The sequence below is a fragment of the Nannospalax galili genome, unplaced genomic scaffold (genome assembly GCF_000622305.1).
Source record: "Nannospalax galili isolate Female #2095 unplaced genomic scaffold, S.galili_v1.0 scaffold741, whole genome shotgun sequence".
NCBI lineage: Eukaryota > Metazoa > Chordata > Mammalia > Rodentia > Spalacidae > Nannospalax > Nannospalax galili.
The window spans coordinates 626,880-633,063 of NW_008346093.1; the positions used below are offsets into that span (position 1 = coordinate 626,880).

Below are 6,184 nucleotides of genomic sequence, written 5' to 3' on the forward strand. Positions count from 1 at the left end.
GTATACCCAATGGAGTTCTATTCAGTTATAAAGAAAAATGAAATCATGAAATTTCAGGTAAGTGGATGGAGCTGGAAAACATTATGCTTAGTGAGATAACCCAGACCCAGAAAGAGAAACAGCATGGGTTCTCTCTTATTTATGCATCTTAGCTCTAAATCTTTAACCATGAGTATAGAACATGAAATAACCCCAGAAGCCAGAAAGTAGAAAGAAACCATGGGGGAAAGGAGCAAGGAATTCTAGGTAGGGGGATAGTAGGGTACAGGTGCTGTTAAGAGGGAAATGAAAAGATGAGGGGAGCTTTAACTGAAGAAGGAGGAGGGAGGGTAATGCAGAGGGATAAGGAGGAAGGAGAGATGAATAACACAAAGAATTTTTGAAAAGCCAAAGGAAAACATATTATTTTATAAGCTTACTTAAAATGTACATTTATTGTATGCATGTGTGTATATATACATACATACACACATATAATATATACATATAGAGAGACAGAAAGTTCAAATGGAGTTATGCCACACAAAGTGATAATGCTCCCCCTATGTGCTGTACACTAACAAATACCCAAGTTCCAGGCATTGGACACCTCCCTTCGAGTTACTGGTCAGGCTAGTTCAAGAAACTCTCCAAACAATATAGTGTATTGCCATTGCCCTTTATTGCCTCCCAGAACTTGAGGTAAGGCCCTAATGTTGAAGGCACCACACATTTTAGACACAGAACTTGCAGAAATTGAGCTGGCATTGATCTGGAAGCCTCCTCCCTGAGAACCTGCTCTCACAGTATCAGAAAGTGCTATGCAAGCTGCCTAGGGGGAAACAAAATGAAACAAAACAAAACAAAAAACCTGGAACTCACTATATAGACCAAGCTGACCTTGAACTCAGAGATCTGCCTGCCTCTGCTTCCTGGGTGCTGGGATTTAAGGTGTGTGCCATCCCGGCCCGGCTCATGAGATATCTTTAATAACAGTCATTTATAGGAGGAAAAGCTAGAATAAAAGATTAAAGAGTAAACCATAGAATAAAGGAAATTTCTTGTTTGTATAGACTCTAGAGGGGCTGTAGAGATGGCTCAGTGGTTAAGAGCACTGACTGCTCTTTAGGGGACCCCAGTTTGGTTTCCAATACCCACATGACAGCTAACAACAGTCATAACTCCAGTTCCAGGGAACCTGACACCCTCTTCTGCCCTCTGCAGGCATTGCACAACACGGCTGCACTTACATACACGCAGGCAGTATAATCATACACATAAAATAAAGATAATAAATAAAAATTTAAAAATAGACTATGGAAAAGAGAAGTCTCTGTGTCAGTAGTTTAGTGAACCTACTAGATAGGACATAAATCCCTAACTCAGAAAGCTAATCCTATTGTCCTGCCATACCTTGGGAAGGTACTACAAAGGATGTTAAGACAGTGGATTCACCCTACAAGGGCAGTATTTGTGATCTAACACTGATAATTGATAGTGCTCTAAGCAGGCAGTTAATTAGGTTTTAAAATGATCTTTTTTTCCTTTAGACTAGCATTGGCCAAATAAGAACCTTGAAAACTAAACTAATTTTTGTAAAAAAGAGAGAATAGAAATTTGAATATGTCCTAAAAATGTAAGATGTTGGTCATTTTCTCTTTGGTAACAATTAATAACATAACCCTTTTTAAAAATTACCATCAGGCTAGGGAGCCCCAGAGCCCAGGGAGCCCCGGAGCCTGGAGTCAGGCCGCGATCGAGTTCCAGCAGCTGGCCGACATCGCAGAAAAATGGTGCTCCAGCACGCCCTTCGAGCTGAGGAAACCGAGCACAAGACGGACTTCTACGCCTACCCCGGCGCCTCCTTCTACCTGCTGTGTCCAGACAATGGCTGCAGCAACAACTTTCACGCGTGGAGCAAAAGCGAGGACCGCCTCCCCTTTACTTACAAATGGCACAGGATTGCATGAAGGCTTGGAAAAGTTCTTCAAGTCCTTCCAACCTTTGCTGGAGCTTCCAGATGTAGATGATGATGCATTTGAAGAGTACAGTGCAGATGTGGAGGAAAAGGAGCCAGAGGTGGACCACCCCCAAATGGGGGCAGCCAACAGTAAACCCCTAAGGTCACCTTTCAGAAGGAGAGAGTAAACCCTGTGCTCCCCTAGGTGGAGTCATGTGCTCCTGGGGTAGCGTTTGATTTAGCCCTTCAAAACAAGACAGCTGGCTCTTGGCATCCAAATGAAAATGAAATACCTTTTTAATGACCACACATTATCTGTGATGAGCTTTGTGCAGAAGTGACCTGAATTTTAGCCCAGCTTCGGCAGGGTTTCTATGGAGATGTCTCAGTAGCCTTTGCCACTTTGAAGTTAGAGTCCATTTTGTGGCTGCCTGTTCCCTCTTGAGTTTATGTTGGAGAATTAACATGTGCTGACTGAAATGTCGAGAATTCTGAATGGATTAAGGCTGTGTTTTGAGTCCTCACAGGCGATCCTGCTAAGGAAAAGCATGGCAGAGAAGAGATGCAATCTGAACTTTTTTAATGTACCTTTTAAGTGTCCCTAAATGAAAGGTTTTAGCTTCTAGAGCACGAGTTTTAATATCTGGTTGTTAACTGGGCAAGTGCAAAGACAAGGGCAGATGAGGGTCACCCCTAGGCTTTGAGTTCAGAGCAAGGCAGCCAAGGCACCTTGAGTTTCACCATCCTGGATGGGAACCTGTCACGTAGCCGTAGCAGCTAGTGGTTAATGTAACTGCTCTGTGCTTGTTCAGTTGTTTTAAAACATGCTGATTCCAAAGTCACTTTTAAATTCTGGTGGTGGAAAATATAAATGGGGTAAAAGATACAAATTATTGATTTCTTTAAGCTGTCTATGAACCCACATATGAAATGAAATCTTTACTGTTTCTCTTTATAACAAGATGACAACTTGTTCACTCATGAAATAATCAGAATCTAAGTAAGTGCCCCTTAATTTTTGAAGCCATGGGTAAATTTAATAGGAAAATAAATCAGAATAAAAAAAATTTAATGTAATGAAATCCTTTACTTTCTTAATCTTTAGAGAATGTCAAGAAAAGGCTCCCATTATGTAATTTATTTAAAATTATAAACCAATACTGTAGAGGACCTAATGGCAGTGAATTTTTAAGGTAATACATGCAAAAATGGGAGTTTTCATTGTGGGATAACTTTGTTAAAAGGATGTTTTAATGATAAGATAGCCAGACAACCCCAAGAAGCAACTGCTGTTGTAATTCAGCCAGTAAATTCTTACCGGGACATTCTCTCTAATACTGGGACATCCTCTCTAATACCAACATATCAGGTTCTAGTAACTTAGGGTGCAAGTGCCCCCTTACAGTACTTGATTCCTCCCTGAACCCAGGTTGGGAAAGTTTCAAGCATATACACTGTTCCTGGTAGGTTATCAGCCTTTTAAATAAAAACAAACAAAACAGAACACTGCAGTGGCAGAAACTAGTATGTCTTTCAGGCATGTGGGGAAACCCAAGAGCCTGGGCATTTTCCATTTAACACAGTGATACTGTCAGGAGTCCAGCTGCTCCTGGGTGAATGGTACACCTCAGAGCTCAGTCACTGGCTGAAGTCACACAGTGGTTTCCATCTGTGCTTTGGAACCCACGATTTTTTTCCCCCTTGGATAAACATATTAAAGATCAATTTCAAGCCAGATGAATTTCCTTGAAGTAGCAAAGCCAGACTTAGTTCTTCTCTCAGGGTGTAAAGTCCTGTCTTTGTCCTTTGTCGTCCTGCTGTGCCCAATTGTATCCACTCACTGCCGAGAACACTGAGCTCCACATCCTGTAGAACACTGAGCTCCACATCTTGCAGATATGGCCCAAGGTTGGTAACCTCCTTTTTAACACAGTGGGCCACCTGAAGGAACTGTGTGGCAAATAAAGAAGCCAAAACTGTTCCATTCCAAGGTAACCTGGAATAATTTTACACTACAGGTGTCAAATTAAATTTACAAGTGACTGAACATTAATATGAAATGGATTTTTTTAATCAAAAAAGTATTTAGACTTTGACTAAATACAGTTGGTATCATGTTCTCTGTAAACCTGAGCTTAGACAGCTTAGCCATTCAGTGGGCTGGTGAGAATCCTAGTCTCGTTTTGCCCAGGGCCCGAGGAGAGAGGAACCCCCCCAGATGTGGCTGATGGATGTCCAGATCCCTGGGGCCTGGGGCAGGTCAAACCCAGGTAACTGATGAAATTCTGTTGCTTTGAAAAGTGGGTAAATGGAGGCCCCAGATGATGGTTTATCTCAGCTGTACTTGCTGTGCATGTGTGGGACAGAGCTGCTCTCTCTGCCTGGACACTCGACACTTTAGAGGTGGTAAGCAGTTAACCTGAGGGAAGAGTGGCATAAGGAATAGCTGGAAAAGAGTTCTTAGTGAACACTTTGCTTGCCCTGTCATTCAGGAAAGAGAAAGGGATGGTGCCTGGGTTGGAGGAGGGAGAATAGAAACAGAGAGCAAGAATGAATATGTAAGAGAAGGGTTGACTGCTTATTGATCATTGTGACCAGCTGTGAAATCAGAATCATGCCTGTGACAACATTATAAAACCTCAATACTTGCCCACTGAGTGACCCACTGAGACATCTCTTATGTCTGCCCAGTGATGGCGAACAGACCTCAGGGAGGGAAATGAGGCCCCATGCAGTTCCAGCGCCAGTGCTAGTTGGGGTTTTGTGACTCCAGGCCCACAGCAGCACATGGTACATTTTTTTCCTTGACCAGAGCACAAAACCTCTGCTAGGTGGGACATTTTCCTTAGGCCCTGGTGCCAGAGCTGGCTTTGCAATGTGCTTAAGAGAAAACTCTCTGAGAGTGACCGCCATTTGTTCAGCACAGACAGAACTATTCTCTAGTACAATGCATGTCTGAATATTGTTTCCGTTTCACAGGAGCACAAAGAGGGGGTCCAGGCATCTATGATCCCAGAGCAGCATTTCCTTTATAGTTAGGAACCTGTTTTGCATGTTAAAACTCACCAGTCAGGAGACAGTTTAAACAAATCTGGTTTCCTGTAGTGAGAGGAATGTAGGAAGGGTTGGGACTTAAGGTGGGTTGGGAGGAAATGAGTAAATACAGTGGGAGAGTTAGGTCTCTGAGTCAGGTTGGAGTTGTAAACTGAAAAACATAGTCCACACTTACCTCCTGAGGTACAGGAAATCTTGTTTCCCTGTCTCTCTCTAGAGGCCTGCTTTCCTCAGAGAGTAGTGTTAAGAGAATGTTGGTAACTGTATTGTGACTTTCACCACACAGCCCCCCAAGGACACAGCATGTGGTAGAATTCCTGATGGAATTCTTTTCCTTCATTAAACCAGCTGCCAGTCAGAGAAGCCTGTCGTCAGGTCAGGAGTGCTGACAGACCGAAGAGGGGCTGCAGTCCCAGCTGGCAAACATGAACTGTACCTACCTACTCTTGCACCGTGTGGCAGGAAGAACACAGTGAAACTGGAGTGGGGACTCTGCTAGAACAAGCCTTGATGGAGATGTCGTTGCCAGTTGCACATCTTCAGAGAAGCTTAAAATGTTTTTGCATTAAAAAAAATAGTCCTCTTTCATAAACTCAGTCAGTTACCTTGGTTAATGGTAACAGGTATGACACAAGAAGCCAAGTTCTTTAAGGTTTCATACAGAAGTGTAAAGCTTGCTTGTGGTCCAAGGTAATGGCCGTGAACGTTTCATGTTAGAAACCACAGGCTGAGTGGATTCAAGCCACTTAAAGGGTGTACCAAGCTACATAGGCATTAACATTCAGTTTGCTTAGGATCCTGTTCGAGTTGTTCGGTATTAGGAAGAAAGCTGGCTCTGGTCTACGTAGACTATGTTTCCTTCATCTTTCCTTTTGTTTTTGTCTCTCAACATTCTGTTTTAGCAGGTACCTTCTGCCGTGGCACGAAGTTGCAAAGCACTGCTTTGCACAGATGCCAGCTTCTCAGAGGAGTGAAACCTTCACTGGGAAAGACTGACCCTGTTGTACCTCATCCACTGGACCCCAAAAAGACCACCAAGGACCCAACACACCAAAATGCAAAAGCAAAGGTTTATGGTTTATTCGGGCTTAGGCTCGGGCTCTCAGACCTCACCAACTCAACGGATCCGTGCTGAGAGCCCACAGTAAGGGAGAGTGGAGCCTTTTATAGGTTTTAGACAAAGAGAGGAGG

The 6,184-nt window shown here is 43.2% G+C and overlaps 1 pseudogene; it reads left to right on the forward strand.

Moving 5' to 3' along the window:
• The first annotated feature begins 1,620 nt into the window (after window positions 1–1,620).
• Window positions 1,621–2,544, forward strand: LOC103741687 (annotated as a pseudogene).
• Window positions 2,545–6,184: the final 3,640 nt, after the last annotated feature.